A 25,071-nucleotide genomic window follows, 5' to 3' on the forward strand; every position below is an offset into this window, starting at 1 on the left:
GAGGTGGGTGGGAGAGGGTAGGGGTAGGAGTTTGGGATTAGCAGATGCAAGCTGATATATACAGAATGGATAAACAACAAGGTCCAACTGTATAGCACAGAGAACTATATTCAGCATCCTATGGTAAACCATAATGGAAAAGAATATGAAAAAGAATGTATCTATATGTATAACTGAGTCACTTTTCTGTATAGCAGTAATTAACACATTATAGTCCAACTATACTTCAATAAAAAATAAATTTAAAAAAAAGAGGAGGAAATGGAGGGGGTCACAAACATACATAATTTGAAATTAAAAAAACACATGGATACAAAAAAAGTAAAAAACTTGTAAGAAAATATAATTCTAAGCTAGCACACTGAAGAGAAATGTTAATTTACATGCATTAACTCAATAAGAGATAGAAAACCCAATCACCGTGAAATTTGGTGGGGGGGGAGGGTGCGGGGGGAAGATGTCTGTTACCCTTTCAAAAAGCTCTAGGCTTTTCCCAAAGCTAGCTGAACTATGTCAGAGCACACAGAAAGCCTTCTCAATTCTTTTTACAAAATTAATTTACCATTTTTTTTAAAAACCTAACAAAAATAACGTAACCAAACTACAAATGTGGTTTAATTATGAATCCCAAGTCAAGTTTTTGCAAATATGATTCATCATGTAAAATATATATACATATATACACACGTACACACACAGAGACACACCTTGACAAAGTATGGTTATTCTAGAATTCAAGGATGGAATCAAATAATGCCCCAAATTAACAGGTCAAAAAAGGAAAATCCTGATGTTCTCAATAGATGCTAAGAACTTGATATTCAACATCTATTTTCTTACTTTAGTCAAACTGGAATAGAAAGACATTTTCTTAACAGTTAAAAAAATACAATAAATAAGAATGACATACTTGTACATACTATCACATGGATGACCCTTGAAAACCTTATGCTAAGAAGCCAGATGCAAAAAACCACATATTACAGGATTCCATTAACATGAAATGTGAAAAATAGGCAAATCGATAGAAAGTAGACTGTCAGGGGCAGGGTGTGGGAGGTGATTGCTAATTGGGTACAGGGTTTCTTTCTGAGGTGATAAAAATGTTCTAAAATTACTAGTGATGTTAGCACAACTTTGAAGCTACAAAAAAAAAAAAACACACTGAATTGTACACTTTTGAAGGGTGAATTTTTTAACAGCTTTCTCTCAATAAAGCTGTTTTAAAAAATACATTAGTACATGCGAATCTTAAACTAATTCATGTAACAACATGTATTTTTAGATAGGAGAATGACATGAGTATCACTTTACAACAAAAAGACGTATTAAAACCAAGGTGAAACACTAAAAAGTATTTCTTCCAACGTCAAATTTAAGACAAGGATGCCCACTAACACTTATTATTTAAGATTGCATAGGAGGGACTTCCCCGGTGGTGCAATGGCTGAGAATCCGCCTGCCAATGCAGGGGACACGGGTTTGATCCCTGGTCCGGGAAGATCCAACATGCCTCAGAACAACTAAGCCCTTGCACCACAACTACTGAGCCTGTGCTCTAGAGCCCACGAGCCACAACTACTGAAGCCCACACGCCTAGAGCCCGTGCTCCACAACAAGAGATGCGACTGCAATGAGAAGCCCGTGCACCACGACGAAGACCCAATGCAGCCAATAAATTAATTTTTTAACTTTGTATAGGAACTGACAGCCAATGCAATTAGATAAGATAATGAAATGCAAGAGATTATTATTATTTGAAAGAAATTATATTTATTTATATATGACAGCTAAGAAATTCAAGAGAATCAACTAAAATCTTAATATCAGAATGAATTCATAAAGTCTGCTGGTACAAAATTCATATACTTTTTTTTTAAATTTTATTTATTTATTATTTTTGGGGGGGTACACCAAGTTCAATCATCTGTTTTTATACACATATCCCCGTATTCCCTCCCTCCCTTGACTCCCCCCCCACCCTCCCTCGAGTCCCCCCCACCCTCCCCGTCCCAGTCCTCTAAGGCATCTTCCATCCTCGAGTTGAACTCCCTTTGCTATACAACTTCCCACAAAATTCATATACTTGAAGGAAAAAGCTTTTTTTTTTCCCTAGAGACAGAAGCTTTCTTATGCAACATTTAAAAATGTAAAATATCATTGATAAGAATAATTGAAACTCAGGACTTCCCTGGTGGCGCAGTGGTTAAGAATCTGCCTGTCAACGCAAGGGACATGGGTTTGAGCCCTGGTCCAGGAAGATCCCACGTGCTGTGGAGCAACTGAGCCCGTGGGCCACAACTACTGAGCCTGTGTGCCACAACCACTGAAGCCCGAGCGCCTAGAGCTCATGCTCCACAATGAGAGAGGCCACCTCAATGAGAGGCCTGCGCACTGCAACGAAGAGTAGCCCCCACTCTCCACAACTAGAGAAAGCCCGTGTGCAGCAACAAAGACCCAAAGCAGCCAATAAATAAATAAACTTTTAAAAAAAATTGAAACTCCAAGTGGGATTTTTTAAAATACAAATATATAGAGAAATCAATCTTGCTCTTGAATATACTGAATCAGTAGTATTAATTCTCTCTTAATTAACCTCTACATTCAATAAAAGTCCCAACACACTTTTGTTGTAAATCAACTGACTTTATATATGTAGGTCTACTTTTGGACTCTATTCTGTTCTGTTGATCAATCTGGCCTTGTACCCACTATTTTAATCACTATAACTTTATAATAAGCTTTGACATATGGCAGTGTAAGTTTTCCAACTTTTTATTTTTTTTCCAAGACTGCCTTTGCTATTCCAGGCCCTCTGCATTTCCATATAAATCTGAGAACTGGTCTATAAAATTTTTTTTTAAAAGCTTGTTGGGCATCTTTTCATGTGTTTGTTGGCCATCTGTATGTCTTCTTTGGAGAAATGTCTATTTAGGTCTTCTGCCCATTTGTGGATTGGGTTATTTGCTTTTTTGGTATGAAGCTGCATGAGCTGCTTGTATATTTTGGAGGTTAATCCTTTGTCCGTTGTTTCATAGGCAATTATTTTTTCCCATTCTGAGGGTTGCCTTTTAGTCTTGTTTATGGTTTCTGTCGCTGTGCAAAAGCTTTTAAGTTTCATGAGGTCCCATTTGTTTATTCTTGATTTTATTTCCATGATTCTAGGAGGTGGGTCAAAAAGGATGTTGCTTTGATGTATGTCAAAGAGTGTTCTGCCTATGTATTCCTCTAGGAGTTTTATAGTGTCTGGCCTTACATGTAGGTCTTTAATCCATTTGGAGTTTATTTTTGTGTATGGTGTTAGGAAGTGTTCTAATTTCATTCTTTTACATGTTGCTGTCCAATTTTCCCAGCACCACTTATTGAAGAGGCTGTCTTTTTTCCATTGTATACTCGTGCCTCCTTTGTCAAAGATAAGGTGCCCATATGTGTTTGGGCTTACTTCTGAGTTCTCTATTCTGTTCCATTGATCTTCCTTTCTATTTTTGTGCCAGTACCATACTGTCTTGATCACTATGGCCTTGTAGTATAGTTTGAAGTCAGGAAGCCTAATTCCACCAACTCCATTTTTCCTTCTCAAGATTGCTTTGGCTATTCGGGGTCTTTTGCATTTCCATACAAATCGTAAGATTTCTTGCTCTAGTTCTGTGAAAAATGCCATTGGTAATCTGATCAGGATTGCATTAAATCTGTAAATTGCTTTGGGTAGTACAGTCATTTTCACGATGTTGATTCTTCCAATCCAGGAACATGGTATGTCCCTCCATCTGTTTATGTCATCTTTGATTTCTTTCATCAATGTCTTAAAGTTTTCTGCATACAGATCTTTTGCCTCCTTAGGCAGGTTTATTCCTAGGTATTTTATTCTTTTGGTTGCAATGGTGAATGGGAGAGTTTCCTTAATTTCTCTTTCTGCTCTTCCGTTGTTAGTGTATAGGAATGCAAGAGATTTCTGTGCATTAATTTTGTATCCTGCTACTTTACTAAACTCATCAATGAGTGCTAGCAGTTTTCTGGTAGAGTCTTTAGGGTTTTCTATATATAGTATCATGTCATCTGCAAAGAGTGATAATTTTACTTCTTCTTTTCCAATTTGGATTCCTTTAATTTCTTTTTCTTCTCTGATTGCTGTGGCTAACACTTCCAAAACTATGTTGAATAACAGTGGTGAGAGTGGACACCCTTGTCTTGTTCCTGTTCTTAGAGGGAATTCTTCCAGTTTTTCTCCATTCAGAACAATGTTGGCTTTTGGTTTGTCATATATGGCTTTTATGATGTTGAGGTAATTTCCTTCTATGCCCATTTTCTGGAGAGCTTTTATCATAAATGGATGTTGAACTTTGTCAAAAGCTTTTTCTGCATCTATTGAAATGATCATATGGTTTTTATCCTTCAATTTGTTGATATGATGTATCACGTTGATTGATTTGCGTATATTGAAGAATCCTTGCATCCCAGGGATAAACCCCACTTGATCGTGGTGTATGATTTTTTTAATGTGCTGTTGCAGTCTGTTAGCTAGTATTTTGTTGAGGATTTTTGCATCTATATTCATCAGTGATATTGGTCTGTAGTTTTCTTTTTTTGTGACATCTTTGCCTGGTTTTGGTATCAGGGTGATGGTAGCCTCATAGAATGAGTTTGGGAGTGCTCCGCCTTCTGCAATATTTTGGAAGAGTTTGAGAAGGATAGGTGTTAACTCTTCTCGAAATGTTTGATAGAATTCGCCTGTGAATCCATCTGGTCCTGGGCTTTTGTGTGTTGGGAGATTTTTAATCACTGCCTCAATTTCTGTACTTGTGATTGCTCTGTTCATGGTTTCTATTTCTTCCTGGTTCAGTCTTGGAAGATTGTATTTTTCTAAGAATGTATCCATTTCTTCCAGGTTATCCAATTGATTGGCATAGAGTTGCTTGTAGTAGTCTCTCATGATGTTTTGTATTTCTGAGGTGTCCGTTGTGACTTCTCCTTTTTCATTTCTAATTCTGTTGATTTGCATCTTCTCCCTTTTTTTCTTGAAAAGATGCTCAACATCACTAATCATCAGAGAAATGCAAGTCAAAGCCACAATGAGGTATCACCTCACACCGATCAGAATGGCCATCATCACAAAGTCTGGAAACCACAAATGTTGGAGAGGGTGTGGAGAAAAGGGAACTCTCCTGCACTGTTGGTGGGACTGTAAGTTGGTACAGCCACTATGGAAAACAATTTGGAGGTTCCTTAAAAAACTACAAATAGAACTACCATATGATCCAGTCATCCCACTCCTGGGCATATACCCAGAGAAAACCATAATCCCAAAAGAAACTTGTACCATAATGTTTATTGCAGCACTCTTTACAATAGCCAGGACATGGAAGCAACCGAAATGCCCATCAACAAATGAATGGATACAGAAGATGTGGCATATATATACAATGGAATATTACTCAGCTATAAAAAGGGATGAGATGGAGCTATATGTAACGAGGTGGATAGAACTACAATCTGTCATACAGAGTGAAGTAAGTCAGAAAGAGAAAGACAAATATTGTATGCTAACTCACATATACGGAATCTAAAAATGGTACTGATGAACTCAGTGACAAGAACAGGGAAGCAGATACAGAGAATGGACTGGAGAACTCGAGGTATGGGAGGGGGCGGGGGGTGAAGGGGAAACTGAGAAGAAGCGAGAGAGTAGCACAGACATATATATACTACCAACTGTAAAATAGTCAGTGGGAAGTTGTTGTATAACAAAGGGAGTCCAACTCGAGGATGGAAGATGCCTTAGAGGACTGGGGCAGGGAGGGTGGGGGGGAATCGGGGGGGGGGGGGCGTCAAGGAAGGGAGGGAATATGGGGATATGTGTATAAAAACAGTTGATTGAACCTGGTGTACCCCCAAAAAAATAAAATAAAATAATAAAAAATAAATAAATAAATAAATAAAATAAAAGCTTGTTGGGGGCTTCCCTGGCGGCACAGTGGTTAAGAATCCGCCTGCCAATGCAGGGGACACGGGTTCGAGCCCTGGTCCGGGAAGATCCAACACGCCATGGAGCAACTAAGCCCGTGCACCGCAACTACTGAGCCTGCGCTCTAGAGCCCACGAGCCACAACTATTGAGGCCATGTGCCACAACTACTGAAGCCCGTGTGCCTAGAACCCGTGCTCCACAACAAGAGAAGCCACTGCACTGAGGAGCCCGCACACCACGATGAAGAGTAGCCCCCGCTCACCACAACTAGAGAAAGCCCACCCACAGCAACGAAGACCCAACGCAGCCAATAAATGAAAAAAAAAAAGCTTGTTGGGGTTTTGATTGGGACTTCATTGAGTTTCTATATATCAAAACTGACATGTTTATAACATTGACACTTATGATCCATGAATATCGTATCTCTCCCCATTTAATAGTTCTTTCATTTCTCTCAGTAATGCTTTTACTAAAAGTCTTAGTAAGCTTTGTTGGGTTTCTTTCAATGTATTGGATGTTCTCCAATCTTACCATAAATTGTACTACTGGCTTTTAAAACAAAAATATGAAACAATCAATCAATCAACTGTACTGGCTTTTAGCTTTGATTTTCAAATTGTTTGCTGTTAGTACAGAGAAATACAATTTATTTTTGTGCATTAATCAATGTTCCCCAACTATAATGTAATAAAATTAGAAATAAAAGTCAGAGATAACATCCCCCCAAAAAAATTCCCATAAATTTGAAGTCTCAATAATTCAATGAGCAAAAGGAAAATTATAGAAATCACAATATATTTATAACTAAATAATAAAAAATCAATTCACATTAAATTCACAGTATCCAGTTATAGTTCAGAGGAAATTTTATAGTTTAAAAGGCATATAAGAGTAAAGATTAAAAACTGATGAGTTAAACTTCCAACTTAAGTTTTTAAATGTCAGAATAAATGCAAATAAAATAGAAAGAAAAAAATATTAACCATATGTGCAGAAACAGAAAGAGTCAATAAAAAGACCTATTTGAAAAGCCTTAATATAGGCAAGTTATTAGCAGTACTCATCAGAAAAAAAAATTAATGAAATTAGACATTTTAAAGTCATTAGAGAAGTTTGTATTTTATACCAATATATTTGAAATTTTATATTTTTCTAGAATATTGTTCGCTTTGTATAAATAACAACAAAAAGACATATCACCATGAAAGAAACTATTTCTATTAATCAAAACACAACTCACACACACACACACAAAAAGGACACCAGGCAAAGACAGTCTCACAGATGAATTCTGTCTAACTTTCCAGAAACAGATCATCTCTATTAAATACAACTTGTTTCAAAAAGAAAGAAATATGGGACGTCCCTGAGGCACAGTGGTTAAGAATCCGCCTGCCAATGCAGGGGACACGGGTTCGACTCCTGGGCTGGGAAGATCCCACATGCCACAGAGCAACTAAGCCAGTGTGCCACAACTACTGGGCCTGTGCTCTAGAGCCCATGAGCCACAGCTACTGAGTCCATGTGCCACAACTACTGAAGCCCACGTGCCTAGAGCCTGTGCTCCACAACAAGAGAAGCCACCTTGCTGAGAAGCCCGCACACCACAATAAAGAGTAGCCCCCAATAAGCGCAACTAGAGAAAGCCGGTGCGGCAACAAAGACCCAATGTAGCCAATAAATACATTAATTAATTTAAAAAACCAAACTAGTGAGAAAGGCTGAACTACTCAGCAAATTCATATTAAAAAGATAAAATTAGATCCCTACATCGCACAATTGAGAAAAAAATTCCAGATGAATTAATGACCTAAACATGGAAAAGCACAGTATCACTATGACCTTGGTACAAGGGAAGACTTTCTCGCAGATACAAGAAAACATACGCCATAAATGAAAAAAAAAATAGAACACTGACTACTTTCACATTAAGTTCTACACAAAAAAATACCCCATAAACAAAGCTAAAAGATAAGCCATAGACTAGGAAATGGTATTTTCAGTGTATAAAACTACAAACCATTAGTATTCAGAATATAAAAAGAATAACCATAAACCAATGAGAAAAAGGCAACAATCCAATAAAAAATGTACCAAGGATAGGCACAAGAAAATCATAAAAAACCTCAAATGGCTAACAATACGTGAGAAAAAAAGCTCAACATCATGAGTAATCTAAGAAATGCAAAATGAAAACAGCAAGGAGATACCATTTATACCCAAAAGATTGGGAAAAACTGCAAAGTCTTATCTTTTGGCTGTGGTCTGGAGAAATAGAGGCTCATACACAGCTGGTGGGGTTCCGAAATGGAACACAATTTGACATTTGGCAATTCCCAGTAAAGCTGACAAATGCACAGACTCTTAATGTCATGAACTCTACTTCTATAATCCTGACCCCCTATAAGAATGCTCACAGCAACATTGTTTGAAATTGCAGAAAACTGCTAACAACCTAATGGCCCGTCCCTAAGAACAGATAAAGAAAGCACATATTTATACTACTAAAATGCAAGCAAAATGAATGAATTAGATCAGTAGTTTTCAAACTTCTTGGACTCAGGACCTCTTTACACTCAATTTAAAAATTGAGGACCTCAAAGAGGTTTTGATTATGTGGGTTCTATCTAGAGATGTTTATATTAGAAAATTAAATGAGACATCTTAAAATATTTAATTCATAAAAAATAAACCCACTGTATGTAAACATGAACATTTATTTTTAAATAACTATTTTACAAAACAAAAAAAATTGTGAAAAGAGTAGCATTGTTTTACATTTCTGCAAATCTCTTCAAAGACAGGCTTAATAGAGGACAGCTGGATTCCCATAACTGCGTCTGTGTTCAATCTATCATGACATCATGTTTTGCGGAGCCTCCATACAGTACTTGTGCAGTGTACAAAAGAATGAGGCTGGAAGAATCTCAGGGATCCCTGGGAATTCCTAGAGCACACTCTGAGAACTGCTAAACTAGATCCACATACAACATGAATAAACCTCAAAAACACATTGCTAAGTGAAAAAAATTATATATAAAATGATAAACACAGTATGATACCATTTATGTAAAGTTAAAACATAAAGCAGTACTTGATATTGTTTTTGGTACACATGTATTAGGACAGTGGTTATTTCTGGCAAAGAAAAGACAAGAATGGGATAGGGAGGCACTCTTTAATCTGTTGAGACTTTCTTTAAACACACGAAAAAGTTATGAAACAAATATGTAATAAAATATTAAGATCTGTTAAATCTGGGTTATATTTGATTTTCAGGAATTCTGAAATATTTCATAATTTAAAAAATTTAAATATCTTTTTCAATCCTAATGGCTGTATTCTTCAAGGCCATGTACCTTCCTTAAAATGTACCTCCCTTTGAGTAAAATATAGTTCTAAGATTCCTGGATTTTATAAAAAGTTCTTTGGAAAAATAATTTGACAGGAGTAAGAACAGACTGGCCGGACTTCCCTGGTGGTGCAGTGGTTAAGAATCCGCCTGCCAACGCAGAGAACACAGGATCGAGCCCTGGTCCAGGAAGATCCCACATGCCTTGGAGTAACCAAGCCTGTGCACCACAACTAAGCCTGTGCACAACTACTAAGCCGATGTGCCACAACTACTGAAGCCCACATGCCTAGAGTCCGTGCTCCACAAGAAAGGCCACCACAATGACAGGCCCCACGCTCATCGTAACCAGAAAAATGCCCGCCTGCAGCAACAAAGACCCAATACAGCCAATAAATAAATAAATAAATAAAATTAATTTTTAAAAAAGTAACGGTACTTTGTAGACTTAAAAAAACAAAAACAAAACCGTATCTACAGGGACTTCCCTGGTGGCATGGCAGATAAGACTCCATGCTCCCAATGCAGGCAGGCGAGGCACCACGGTTCAAGATACCTGGTCAGGAAACTGGATCCCACATGCATGCTGTAACTAAGAGTTTGCAGACTGCAACTAAGGTGCCCACATGCTGCAACCAAGGAGCCCACCTGCAGCAACTATCAAATAAATACAGAAATATTTTTTTTTAAAAAGTATCTACACTGCTACATGAGACAAAAGAATGAGCCTGGAAAAATGATGGTACCATAAGCAGAAAGCAAGCTAGAAGCAGGAGCTGTTTTAGGGGCTCTGGGTTTAAAAAAATTTTTTTCCCAATAAGTTGTACTGGACATCTACTATGTTCCAGATAAATTTGGTTTCAGCCGTGTTGAGACAGTAAGACACCTGATTGGAGGTGGTCGGTAGGCAATTGGAAATGCTAGATGAGAAATTAAAAGAGAGAGTGGCCATGGTAAAGGGCACCAAAACCACACGAGAAGATTCAAGAAAACAGGATAGACAACTGACCTTGAGCAAAATCCCATAACAGAAGGTAGAGAAGGTACAGAGTTTGTGAAACGAAGAATGCTTTTATATTAACACACCTGCTGACATGCTGTGGAAGTTTCCCAATTTCGGAAATAGTGGGATTTAAAGAAATGAAAGTACTGGTGAAACAAAAGATAAGACAGCTGAGGTTTTTTTAAGATGAGCAAACCTAGGAATGTTTATAAGGAGAGGGAAAGGCACCAGCAGAGTTAGAGGGCAATGATGCAAGCAGCAGAATCACACTGACAGATCCATCCTTTGGGACCTGTGGATCCCACAGGCAGAGCATCTGGGCCTGAAGGAAGCCAATTCTTCACACAAGCGAAGAACAGGAGGACAGCCTCGGGAGAGACAAAGGAAGAACATGAAGGGTAAGGAAGGAAATTCAATTCCTTACATCAGATGGTCATCTTTCTGGCTTAAGTAAAAGATTAGGTAATCTCTGCTGAGGCTGAAGGGTTTCAAGGACAGCCTGAGGAGTTTAAGAATAAAAAAGAAAGTCTGGAAATGCCAGTGTGCAGGAACACAAATAATACAAACAAGGTCATCAGTGGCAATACAGGTCCAGATGGGTTTAGGGAGGAAGCATTTACAAAAAACAACATGGAAAAAAGTTTTTCTTCAATGCATTGTGAGCATGCTTTAAAAAAAAAAAAAAAAAAGGAAACTTGCATCTATCTGAAAGAACACAAATTAAAAATCAACACCTCGTTTATCCAAGATGCTTAGTGTTCCATTAGTTTTCCACACCATCAAGGTCTACCCTTTCAGGCAAAAAGCACTTTAACTGTTTCCAATAGAAATCCTTCTAAACCATACACTTCTGTCTTTTTAACTACACAACTGGAGTCCAACTTTTAATCTTAATCATCCACTCTGGCTGTACTGGAATATCTACTGCTATTGCACTGTGTGTGCATCAATATAATTCTGTCTTTTAGAGTTCTATGTCTTTCCCAGCTGTCAAGATATAAAGCAATTAGTTCTTTCAAGTTTACGTTTACCTTTACCATCTCAACAACCACAGCCCGCCTTAGCACCTTGCTTCTAGTCAGCCTCCTACAATGCACTGTGTCTCAAACTTTTCTAAACCATGGCCCTTTACGATAAACGTGAGAGTCTTCAGTTCCTTCCCTTCCTCTCATGGAGCAGTCACTGCTTTGACTTTTTGCAGTCTAGGAAAAAAGGAAAAACTGAAACAACTTTCTAGCGAATACTTACGCTACCTATAAATTTACGTATGATAAAATTCTAGGAAACACATTCCCAAAATATGCATCTAGAGTAGTTCAAATATTAACCAAAACATGAGAAGGCTTAGCTTAGCAAACAGCCTTAGTTACCCTCTTAATCAAAAGGTTCCTCTTACCAGGTGGAAGAACAGGAATTCCAAAAAGGCCATCTGAAGGTTGCTGCCTTTTTAATCATTGCTCTTTTACTTTTCAAAACTTACTTCTTTAAAAATTACCATGGGGATACTTACAGGTTCATTCCTCATTTTAGTAAAGTAACCCACAGCACTGGTCCTCTAATTTTCAACCAGGGTAAATGAAAAGCTAGAAACCCCTCCCCATTCGTTTACTACAGAAATTATAATAACTCTTGAGCAAAGGATTACTTGGAGTGAGAAGCTAGGACAGAAAAAAGCAGTTGTCTACTAGAGACGGATTATTCAAAAAGCAGCAAAACTGGCTGAATTTCTTAACATTCTTGATAATCATTCCTGTAGTGAAACACTGGTTAACTTGCTACTCTCATTATTTCTCAACTTTGAAACTCTTCCTAGGCCAATGGAAGAGCTAACTGATTATAAAGCCGGGCTCAGGTGCGTTACCACTCTGCTACTTGAGGGCTCCCTGGCCTCCCCCATAAAGTATAAGCCCCTCCACCTGGAAAGCAACCTCCATCTACCTTATTTAGCCACCACTCCTCTATCTACACCATCTACTCTAGTCAAATTATACATGCGTGCTGTTTTCTGAAGAAGCTTCACCCTTGAAATGCCCTTTCTCCAACCCCCATCTCAGTCTAACAAAGTCCTACCCATCCTTCAGTAACCTTCTCAAAATGTCACCTAACCTTGGTTTCCTCTGAAACCCCAATACTTGGCTCTACCTTCCCCTCAGCACTTCAGTGCTTTTCACCTCAGCTCATCCGCCTGTGAACAACGAACTTCTTGGAGCCACCGTCTGCATTACAAGAGCCTTTTGAACCTTTCCTAGCACCGGGCTCCGAGTTCACAGGAAAGTAGTGTACTATGCAATCAAAACTACTTTAAGGGGTGGAATTCCACCTTAGAATTTTTCAAATCAAATAGAGAAACTAAATACCATAACAGGTACAGGAACAATAAGTACTGCATCACATTATGTTGTCCTTCAGTAAGAAAATAAAACTTTCCGCCCTTTTCTTACTCCTGAAAAAAAGTAAACACTACCAACAGATCGCTAAGAGCTTAAGTGCACCTTTTGTAGAAAGCTGTTTCCAAATTAATGAAATTCAAACGACTCCGTAAAATTTTTATTTCTCCGTTTCCGTGCTGTGCAATTTGCACTTTTTCTCTTAGTAGTAAGAGTGGTGAGAACTTCTTTCCTATCGGTTTTTGTTTCTTTCTTATTCCTTTATTTATTTACTCGAGAAGGCAGTGATTGTTGGAAAACAACCGCATCTAGGGCACCCTTAATAGTCACGTGTGACCTCGCTGAGGTAAAAATAAAATGCCTTGGGGTCCCACTTGCCGTGGTGAGTCCACATGCCTGGGCGGCCATCCGCCCGGACGACCCTCAAATGACTTGCACAAGCGCGGGGGAAAGGCGCGGGGCCGCGGCGCTGAGGGACGAGATGGTCCCGGCGCGCCGACGACAGCCGCCTGCGGCAGCTCGGATAAAATGCAGCGGAAGCAGCAGCCAGTCACGGGGCTGCGGCAGGCAGGGCAGGAAGGTGGCGCTGCCGCCGAGCGCCTGGAGCCGGAGCGCCCATCATGGCGGCGAGGGCAATGGCCGCTCTGGGGAGCGAGCACGCCCCCTCCGCGCGCACACGCTGCCGTGCCGGGCCTCCGGGACCCGTCACCGGAGCCGCCGCCGCCGCCGCCGCCCGCTCTCCGACCCCCCCTCACGGGCTGTAGCGGAATTTTCTCTTCAGACACCGCCTTCAAGATGGCGGCTCCTCCTCCCGGCAACCCCCTCAATCGTCCCCTGCAGCAGGCGCCGAGCCGCCGCCATCTTGTCCCCCGTCCCTCCCCCCGCCCGCGCCGATATTTACATAGCGAAAATCGGCCCGGCCGGCCTGCGGCCTTCACCTCACGCCTGCAGCCTTCGCCTCCTTGCCAGGCCTCGCCCCCGCGCGGTGCCCCAGGCCGGCCGCGACGCCGGCCCGGGGTCCCTCAGCCGCCTCCCGGGCCACCGGGCGACCCTCCCCCAATCCCCGCCCGTTTGCGGAGCGCGCCTCCGCCGCCGCTCGGGGCAGCCGGGCTCCTCCCCGGGCCTAACTGCGGCCTCCTTGGGGCCTGCTCGGCGCCGCGCGCCACACCGCCCGGCCTAGCGCGGAAGGGCGCCACACGGGCCGCCGACCAGGCCGGGACCAGGCCCCTGCGCGCGCGCTAGGCCCCGCGGCCGCGGCGGCGCCCGGAACTCACCGGACGGGCGTGCGGGCGGTCGGCGACGGTGGCTGGTGCTGCAGGCCGGCCTTTCTCTGGAGCACTGGGCCGGGCTCCGGCTGGTGGGGCGGGCGGAGGGAGGGAGGAGGGGCCGAGCTCGGAGCTGACAAAAAGCGGCCCAGCTCCCCGGCACGGGCCCGCCGTCAGCACGTCACGTCACCGCCCGGGAGAGAGACCCAGGAAAATGCGGAAGGGTAGACAGGCCCCCTCCTTCGCCCGGTGTGTCCCCCTGACGCCCCGGTCGGCGCGCTCAAGCCCCGCGACCGGGGAGCCCAGTGGCCTCGCTGCGGCGGGGTCTCCGGCGGCCGGAGTCTCCGTGACAGCGCCCCCCTTCTTTCCACCTCCTCCGCGCTCCCGCCCGCCGCCGCCGCCGCTACACACGCGCCGCTGCCGCCGCCTCGGCCGTAAAGCCCGCGCGGGGCCGTGGTCCGCCGACCCCGCGGAGAGGCAGGCGGCCCGCACCCGGCCCGACCGCCCCTCACCATCTCCCGTGGGCCGCGGCCGCCCCCCGGGCCCTCCCCGGAGACCTACCGCCTCTCCGCGCTGGTCCTGGCCGAGGCGCCTGCTCGAGTTGTTTGCAGGCCTTCAGACCCCCGCCCGCAGTAAATGTGTTTTCTTCCCCGTGGCTGCAGAAGTTAAATTTAGCAACCCACGCCGTCCCCTGCCTTCGCTTTAAAAAAAAAAAAAAAACAAAAAATAACTTTGAAACAAAATGAAAATAGTCTTGCCAGTCAAAATGGGTGTGTGGGCAAAAGGGGCGGGGGGGAGAGAAGGGTTATCCTAGAGCACCTACCAAACCGTTTAATTTTTTTTTTAATACGCATTCAGAGAACCTAACTGATTTTATTAGTTTACGGCGGAAAAAATAAGAAAAAGGGTTACATTTTGAAACTGGTTTCGCACATTGCAATGAACAGGAATTTTTAATATATATTTTCTCTATATCTGTGTTTCAAAGTTGGGGAGTCTATGACATATCGTGTGATTGTTTTATAAATAATGAATTTTTCACATTCTTTAATAAATATAGAAGGAGCAGAATTGGGATATGGGTGTTCTTTACAAGCTACTTAAGGCTTTCAAAGTTTAAAAAACTTAGGAGGGAAAGACATATATTTGAGAAAATAAAACATTTATCAACTCCAAAAATGTGTATTTTGCATTTTTGTTACTGAAAATTTTATGCTCTTTCCATACTGAACTTGGAACCCAAACTATGTTTAAAACTTACTAGTTAAAGGCCAAATAATGTAGCCTTTACATTAATCCGAATCCAATATGCTTTATTTCTTTCTTCAATTCACTAAATGTTAAAGATACTTCTAAATAGTAAAGAACACAAAAGTTATAAAACAAATAGCATATTGGTGTGAAATCTCTTCAAATGCAGAAGCCTCGTATTTTAGTTTCCTGTCATAACTTTTCAAAACTCCCAGAATGCAATTTGTCCTTTCCCTCAGACCTCTTACAATTATAAAATTGCTTTCAAAAAGGAAAAGCGAGGGTACAGTAGGAAGTAATCTCTGAGAATGTACTTTATGGTAAATTTCCTCTCAAGGCTTTAACCTTTATTTTTTTCAAGCAATTAAATGATAAATATGTCTTCATCATTTATAGAAAATTCCATAGACTGTATTCACAGAAAGGTAAATAAAACTAACATTTTTTTTCAAATAAAAAGGTGAGAAATAGCTTGTATACCCACACTAATATGATTTCAAAATACTGATAACCAGCATTTAAGTACTTTCCAAGAGGCTCCTTTTAATGCTATGGCATGTCAAGAATGGGGGTCTCATCAACCATGTAACTAAGCAACATGGATACAGCCTAACCTCAGCATTCTTGTTAGTTCTTCCATAATTACCATCAAATACTTCTAAGTCCACTAGCACTTAAGAAAAAAGTGTCAAGGAACATAAACAAAAGAGATTCAATTTAAAAAACCAGAAGTAGTTTAGGTATTGATACTTTTAAAGAGCCTTTTCCATTACTTTTCATCCATAAAGAGACTTAACTTTGATGGGAAACAAGGAAAGGATGGCCTAGTTCTATTAATTATATTAAATAAACCATTATTGAAGTCCAACAAAGATTATTCTATAGATGATTGTACAGATAAGATCAGCTATACTTTTTTTGCATTTTTAAAAAAGGAAATAATCTGTACTTCACATCCATTTATGGAAGGCTGTAAAAAAGTGTACAAAAAAGTGTATGATAAAAGTCATTTTTCTGGAAGTACATTTAATATAAAATTCTCATGTGATAAAAGTGAAGGTGAGAAGGAAGTATAAACAGCAGAGATCAGAAATTGTTCGATGTTGTAATAAAACAAAAGATAGGTTGTGGAAATATTCACAGTAGGACCTTGAAGACACCTAAAATCACTGAAAGTATTTGGTAATCAAGCACTAAGTGATTAAGCACCTGACACCTTGCACTTAAAGGACCTACTGCAGCCTCTCTTGCATTGATATTTTGCTCCTTGCTTTAGTATTAGGGACCTAGAGAATTCTGGGCACAGGGAGTTAAAAGATGTGGCACTTGCACTTGAGGAACTCAGAATAAGGAGGCTGTGTATGGTTGAATACAAACATTCTTAAGTGCTTTCATTTTCTCACTTAAATAAACACAATAAAGTGAAATTTTATTTAGGGAGATTGAGAGCAGAGCATTTCAAAGGCATATGCTGAGTACAAAATAGATGGTTTCAAAGTAGTCAAAGGGATTTTAGTTATGTGCTAAAATTTATTCGTTCCTTCAGAGCTGTTAATGTATATCAGATAGTTAAAAGCAACTACTCAAGGTTTTGACAGTGTTTTAATAACTTAACTAAAAATCCCTGACATGTTTATAGGTCCTTGAGCCAGGAATAATACAAGGCCTTTCAATCATTTTTCCAGAAAAAGATTATTCAGAAAAGCAGTTGTTAAAAAAAGAATAAAAGAAGCTGTTGCTTTTCATTCCCCATCACTGACTGATGGAATTCCAAATAAAAAACAATAAATCATTAGCTTATGATAAATATAGACCTTCTTGAATAAAGTTGTGGTAATTCATTATACTATATCCCAAAAGTTAAAAAAATATTTACTTTCCTGAGGAAAAAAAAAGAAAAAAGAAAAAAACATATTTACTTTCCCCTAGAGAGACCCTAGTTTTACTGAACTAAGCATGCCCTATAAAAATTTACCATTTATCTGGTACTTGATACTTAAGTTATCTTATACTTATCTTAACATGAGCAAGTTACATCATGTTGGAATTCAGCTAACTATAATTAACGCCAAGTAAGAATTTTTATTCTGTCTTTAAACCACACACACTCCCCAAGGGAAATAATTTTAAAATAAACAATGACTGACAATTAGGTGGGTTTTGAACAGTATTTTTTCACACGAAGCATCAGTTGAGTAAGACGTTGTTTAATTCCTGAAAATCACCAATAGCTAAATTCTACCTCATGGATTATAAATCACAGGACACAGCAAACAAATTAGCTCCACTAAAGAGGCAGAAATCAATATGTGAGGTCTAGAAACAATAACCAGTAATTATGAGCACCCCAGGCACCCAGATTGGAAACTCCATATACAATTTTCCACTAAAGGAACCAGGGTTTCTGGAATAAATGACTGGGCTGGAGCAGAAAAGTACAAGATGAACCAAGAATACCTCCTCATAACAGAAAGCAAGAAAAGAGTCAAAACGTCTCAGAAGCCAGTTTACAGTTGGCTAAAGATGAAAAAAATTTTAATGTTAAAAGAATAATTGCTATGGATCAAAACACATCAAGTATGTTCGTGAGTTTATAATGAGGATTTCAAAAATGATTGACTAGGGACTTGCCTCATGGTCCAGTGGGTAAGACTCCATGCTCCCAATGCAGGGGGCCTGGGTTCAATCTCTGAAGAACTAGATCTTGCAGGCATGCCGCAACTAAAGATCCCGTACATGACACTAAGACTCAGAGTAGCCTAAATAAATATTTTTAAAATATAATAAATAAATAAAAATGATCAACTAGTGGTGATGGTTGCACAGCTTTGTGAATATACAAGAAACTAGTGACAGGGGAAAACAAAAACAAATACCGTATGCCAACTCACATATATGGAATCTAAAAAAAAAATGGTACAATGGTACTGATGAACCCAGTGACAGGGCAAGAATAAAGATGCAGATGTACAGAACGGACTTGAGGACACAGGGTGGGGGGTAAAGGGGAAGCTGGGACGAAGTGAAAGAGTAGCACTGACATATATACACTAAGGAATGTAAAATAGCTAGCTAGTGGGAAGCTGCTGCATAACACAGGGAGATCAGCTTGATGGGTGATGACTTAGAGAGCTAGGAGTGGGAGGGTGGCAGGGAGTCGAGGGAGGGAGGGGATATGGGGATATATGTATAAATACAGCTGATTCACTTTGTTGTACAGCAAAAACTGGCACAACAGTGTAAAGCAATTATATTCCAATAAAGAGCTTAAAAAAAAATACAACAGAATGGAGAATATTACAGAAAGTGGGTATGTAAATTCAGTGTTTTGTTTTAGGTAGTATAAACATAATATGTTTCTCATAGTAGTTTACTATAAAAGCTTCTGAATAGAGTAGGTTACACACCCAGACAATTTATAAAGAAAGGAGAAAAAAAGAAATGCTAACTATGTGATGGGGGGATAGAGGTGGTAGCTAACTTATGATAGTAATCATTTTGCAACAGTTATATGTATGAAATCAACATGTTGTATACCTTAAGCTCATATAATGCTGTGTCAATTATATGTCAATAATGCTATAAATAAATAAAATCAAAAGGAGAGAAAAAAACTAGTGAATTGTATACTTTAAAAGGGTGAATTTTATAGCATGTGAATTATATCTTGATATCTAAAAAATGATCACCTTTGGAGAATACTAGAGAACCAATCATTATTTTGAAAACTAGTAAAGGGAAAGATCAAATAGTACTTACCCTGTATGAACCATATCTTAGGTTAAACAAATAGTTGATGAAGGGAATACTCTTTTAATAGCAGTATTCCTACTAATACATGAAGAAGGCCTGATAGAATTAGAATATCACCATTTTGCAACCACTAATAAATCAATGGATCTAAGCAACAATCATCAATAGCTGCTAATCTGAGTGACAACCAGACATATGCCTCATGATGAAAGTACACAATGCAGTGGCCAAAAAAATCAAGCCTGAACCTGATCAACCCTCTAGCTCTCTCTGCCAATTTATAGGAAATATAAAGACAGAGAAACATATCAATGAAACAACAGGGATGTAATCGACAAAATCTAGATGGTGGGAAACACTATGGGATTATCTTTCTTCGACAAATAAATTATAAGGAAAAAAACATTGGAGGCGAAACCAACAGATGAGAAAAGACATAAAAAATATATCAATCAATTGAAGTGTGTGAACTTCATTTTAAACTTGAGTCAAACAAGTATAAAAATGAGACAATTGGAGAAATGTGAACACTGACTGGATTGCCATCAACTAACTGGATAAATGCTAATATAAACAAATTATTCTTAATCTGGTTTAAGTGTAAAGATAGTGTGATTATATCTTTGAGTCCCTATCTTTTAGAGATTCATGATCAAAATATTTACAGATAAAATGATATGCTATCAGAGATGGCCTTCAAAATAATCTGGGAGGTTGGGGGCAGAAAAGAGGTTAAGGGTTAAGTGGGTGGGGATATAAATGAAAGAAGATTGCCCTTGAGCAGACAATTGTTGAAGCTGTATGATGGGCACATAGGGGCTTGATGCATTATTCTCTTTGTGTATATATTTGAAATTTTCCATAGCAGCTTTAAAAAACAAACACAAATAAACATACAAAGAAAAAATTACCTTCAAATTTCAAAGAATCTTTGGAGTAAGGCAAACATTACAGATATTAGTTGCTTACTTTCTCACTTTACTGTGGACCATATAACACCACTTATTTTCAAAACAATTAGCATATTTAAACAATAAAATAAATAAAATTAGACCACATATTAGGAAAACAGCAATGCTTTTCAAATTTGGAAGGGAACACTTCGATAAAGATATGAATTCCTGGGCCTCAACTCCTAGAAATTCTGATTTTTAGTAAGTACAGTATAGGGCTGAGGAATCTGCAGTTTAACCAGCAGATCAGGTGATACATAAACAAGCCCACACACCAGTAGTACTTTAAGAAATACTAGTATATCCTGGTAAATGCCTCTTTGCCCATATTTATGAGACTTTCTCTTGGAGTATAAAGAAGGAAAATTGCTGCACATGGCACATTTTCAATATTACTTTCCAAAATGACTATACTAATATACATTCCCTCCAGCAGAAGAGAATTCCCAGTTCCCCATTCCTTGGCCAGCTCTTGATGTGCTCATGCTTTTAAATTTTTGCCAAGAACATAACTATCTTACAGAATGACCTTTCAGCTAGCAACGTTTGTTAAGGCAGCTCTTGAAAAATCTTCCACATTTTGAACAAAGACTCCTTTTAATGACATAATGACTTTTCACCCCAAAATACATTAAATAAATATGCTAAAAGAAATGATCAACCTTAAGTTTAAAGCAAAAATATTCTCACCAACTACAGGACATAAGAATTGTTCATCAGAGAATCTCATATGGAACAAATTTGAATTGTGCTCTGTGTTTACATGAACCACAAATGTTTTTTGATTGTTTTTGCATACAGACATCAAGCAAATAGAAACAAATAATCCAAATTGAGAACAAAACAGGAAGAAGCATCTGGCAGAAATGTGGAACCTTTCGTAATTCTCCAAAAGGTGAGGCAAGCCAAGGTTACAGCAGGAATCTGACCTAGTAAAATTAAAGTTTCAATAAAGTGTGAACTGTGTATAGAAGACTCCTAGTCTTTGGCAACAGAGCCTCCGCTTTATGATAATAACATTACATTAAGAGAAAATTCACATGAAGATGAAGTAAGCAGTAAAGAGAACATGACAAGATCTGGTCTGGTGAGGAGTTTGGGAAGGTTTTTGCTGTAAAGAATTACTTCGTGGGTAGACGCCCCCCTCCCCAAAAGGAAAAAAAAAGGATTATGAATAAAAGGGTTAACGGGGACTGTGCTCTGGAGCAGAGCTTCTCAGACATTAATGGGCACACAAATCGCCTGGGGATGTTGTGAGAAACGCTCCTTGTGACACAGTGGGTCTAGGATGCAGCCTGAGATCCTGCATTTCCTACGAGCACCCAGGCCAGGCCTGCACAGCTGGGGTCTGTGGGACCCTGCAGAGCTGCCGCTCCTCCCCCTGCCTTTGCCTCAAGGCTATCACTGAGAAGGCACCTGCCAGCACTGCTGCTGGAAAGACAGCGGCCCTGGCCAGGGAAACGGCGGAAGCCCATTCCCTGGGCAGCTCTCCGGATAGAGGGGCTGGCTTGTGGCAGCCAGGGGCTTCGTCCTCCCGGGCCTTCTGTGGCCCAGGAGGGTTGGGGGTAGACCAAGGAAGGAGTCAACCGCTATTGGGATTGACACTGTCACCCACGTCCACGTCCCCAGGAACTCATCAGGCAGAGGTGGAGGAGAGAATGATGAGAGAGATGATAGATATGGAGAGCAGAGAGGGAGCACCAGCACCCAGTACTCGCTGTTCCAAGCTGAGACACCAAAAGAAACATCTTTGAGAAAAAGCTCTTCCTAAGCTTGGGGAAGATCTCTTTCTGCAGATTGAAAGTGAAGAGGAAAGTTAGAAACTTACACTCAGCTAAAAATAACTCCATGCTTGTTTTGCTTTTGTGAAATATGCTTGCTGCACCGAGAAAAACAAAAAAAAACCAGGATGACCTAACAATTCAATGTAACTTTAAGATGTTTTGCTACAAAATGCAATGTTCTGCACCTGCTCTTGTAAGTTTCTGTTTGGAAACTTCCATGCTCTGTAAACATGTGCACTGTAAAAGTAAAGCTCACCCTGAGCTTGGGGCCCAGAACTTTGGAGCATTAGCTCGGCCGTTAGCCCACCTGGTGCTGCGGGCTTAATAAACCCGAGTTCTCCAACCCTCCAAAGTGTGGTGCTTGGTTTCTCGATGGACCGATTTCTGCAACAAAAGAACTTGCCACACTTCAGGGAGAATTAACTACCCACACACAGTCACATTTGGCAACAACTTTTAACAAGGGGAAAAAAATGGCTGTGATCATTAAGGCAGGAGAAAACAAGTCATCATTAATTGAGGGCTTGCCTTGAGTTCCACAGGCTACTTGGTGCTTTCTGTGAACTTGGTGCTTTCTGTGAACGCTCTCATTTAACCCTCATAGCATTCCAGTAAAGTAGAGGTGCTGGCCTTTGAGTGGACTGGATTTAGAACCTCAGACGATCTTGTCAGGATCCCTCTCTGCTCTCCAGCTGCCTCAGCTCTCTCATTCCACATGGGAGCAGGCAGGCTTCCCCCAGACGAGGCACACGCAGCTCCGGGCTCACGTTGTCCCAGCTCAGTTACCCCAGAAGAAAGACAGAGTCCCTCTCTGGTTTCACCATAGAAGGCCACCGGTTGTCTTTATGGTCTGCGCTCTCCCTTGGATCCATCATGGTGGCCAAGAGGATGGAGTAAGATATTTGGCCAGGGGCTGAGGGTACTATGATTGGAAGTCCCACCAGAACTAACAGGTTAGAAATGAGAAAAAATAGACAAATAAAAGAGAGGAAGCACGGTTTGGCTAACAAATCCAAAGGGTCCACGACAGGGAGGTCTGTGAGCTGCCCCACTTTACAGATGATGGCAGTAAGGATTAGAGAGGTCACGTGACTTGCCCAAGGTTGCACATCCAGGGTAAGCTGAAGAGCTAGGACATAAACCGAGGCAGTCTGACCAGAGCTCTCAACCAGCATGCTATAAGGCAACAACGCCAGTTTGGTTTCAGGCTTCTCAGCAACATCAGCTTTCAGAAGAAAATGGAGCAACAGCTAGACTTTTTGGAGAAAAAGGTTGTAACCGAAGATTTGTGTGCTCTGTCAAATTGTCTTTCACAATAATAGGGAACAAGTATTAAACACACCCTGTGTGACAGGCACTGTTCTAAGTTCTAAGGGAACCTCTGCACTACTGTACCTGAGTGGGGGACGGGAAATATGGTGGCCTTCTCCCAGAGTGACACCTCTGCTCTCGAAAAGGGTAGTGGGCAGGGATAGTAGCCCCTAGTCTTCTCATCTTGCTCCTCCTGATACAGAACCTTTGAGCTGTGAGCAAGCTGCAGCAGGAGTGATCAGGGCCCACCCAGTACTACACAGCCTGCTGCAGGTCCTACAGTGGTGGCTGGGCAGGGAGAGAGCTCCAGTCATCTGCCCAGCACCTGCCTGGAGATACCTTCTGCAACACACAGCTGGCTGTGATGAGAGATGTTAATGGCCTGCCCTTCCTGGAGTGAAACCATAGCTCTAGACTGGGAGCTGTGAGGAAACAGATCCCCATCTTTCCGGCTGTATTTTCCAAGAATAGAGCTTCCATCACACTGAGCTGGAGGGTGGAAAGCAGTTCTTGGCTCAAATGCCACAGACTCCCATTGTTCTTACTAAAGTTTGTAGTAGATTTTCCTGAATAAATGTTTCTCTATTCTCTGTATGTCCTTAGAACAAATTCCAGAGACTTTAAATGATTGGGTTTTTAAAATAATTTTCACAAGTTAAATGGTTATTTCACTGGGGAGAGTATCTCCCAACCTCCTTACCCCACCATTTTGAAAGTCGACTACCTTAATCAGGTTTTTTTTTAAGGCAAAAAATAAGTTTGTTTGGTAGTATCATAAACTCATGATTCAAACATAACATATTTGATGTGTTTCAACGCACTGCAATTTTTTTTTTTTTTGGCCATGCCACGCAGCTTATGGGATCTTAGTTCCCCCACCAGGGATTGAACCCAGGCCCCCACAGTAGAAGTTCGGAGTCCCTAACCACTGGCCCACCAGGGAATTCCCCACTGTAATTATTTTTATTGATGTTCAAATTATCCCAAATGTGGCTAGTGGCAACTTCTTTAAGTTACCTCCAGAGTCCTTCTGAAGTGACCCTAAGAGTCATGGACAACTTTCTTGCTACTAAAATACTGTGTACATGACCTTCCGCAGACCCATAGAATGCTTCTGAAAAACTTGGAAGTCACAGTTACCAGGGAATTCCCTGGTGGTCCAGTGGTTAGGACTCCACGCTCTCACTGCCGAGGGCTGGGGTCCAATCCCTGGTTGGGGAACTAAGATGTCCCAAGCTGTGTGGTGCAGCCAAAAAAAAGAAAAGACAAAAGAAGTCATAGTTACCAGTATCAAAAGGAATATATAGGCCCTCCAAAGAAACAATGAAGATAAAAGCAAACACTCAATAGGGAAAAATGAATTTAAAAATCATAAAGCAAATAAAAGATGATAGGGAAACATTAAAATATCATAGAAAAATATGACATGAATAATAAAACAAATGTATTAGTGATCATGATAAATACAAGTGGAATCTACTCCCTTATTAAAAATTAAGATTCACAAATTAGATTAAAATTCAATTTTATATTATTTAAATGAAGCACAAAATAAGACAGAAAGATTAATGTAAAGGAAGGGGAAATATATAAAACAAATGCAAATTAAGAGAAATCAAATATGAAAATACTTATATTAGTAGAATTTTACACTAAAAAATGACACTGAATTTTATAAAGAATTTATATGTAGAAGGATAGAGAAACACTTAACAATATGATTAACACCCTGCAAACAAAAGTCCAGGACCAGACAGCTTCATTGAGGAATTTTACCAAACATACAAAGAATAACTTATACCTATCCTTCTCAAACTCTTCTAAAAAATTGAAGATGAGGGAATACTCCCAAATTCATTCTGTGAAGACACTATCACCCTGATACCAAAACCAAAGACACTATGAAAAGAGAAAATTACAGTCCAATATCTTCGATGAATACAGATGCAAAAATCCTCAAAAATATTAGCAAAATGAATCCAACAATACATAAAAAGGATCACACACCATGATCAAGTTGGATTCATTCCAGGGTGGCAAGGATGGTT

General features: G+C 40.3%; 1 protein-coding gene across 3 annotated transcripts in view; it reads right to left on the reverse strand.

The window, feature by feature from the left end:
• ZFX (zinc finger protein X-linked) overlaps window positions 1–14,629 on the reverse strand; it is a 55,266-nt gene extending 40,637 nt beyond the window's left edge. Inside the window, exons 1-2 of one of the 3 annotated variants that reach the window (XM_057718121.1) lie at window positions 14,533–14,551; window positions 13,981–14,060 (exon numbers count right to left, since the gene is read on the reverse strand). The gene's annotated coding sequence lies outside the window, so the exon portion shown is untranslated. Of the gene's footprint in view, window positions 1–13,980; window positions 14,061–14,532 lie in introns of those variants that run through there. The other 2 variants (XM_057718122.1, XM_057718123.1) reach the window with 2 other exon arrangements.
• Window positions 14,630–25,071: the final 10,442 nt, after the last annotated feature.

Source organism: Hippopotamus amphibius, chromosome X (genome assembly GCF_030028045.1).
Source record: "Hippopotamus amphibius kiboko isolate mHipAmp2 chromosome X, mHipAmp2.hap2, whole genome shotgun sequence".
Taxonomy (NCBI): Eukaryota; Metazoa; Chordata; class Mammalia; order Artiodactyla; family Hippopotamidae; genus Hippopotamus; species Hippopotamus amphibius.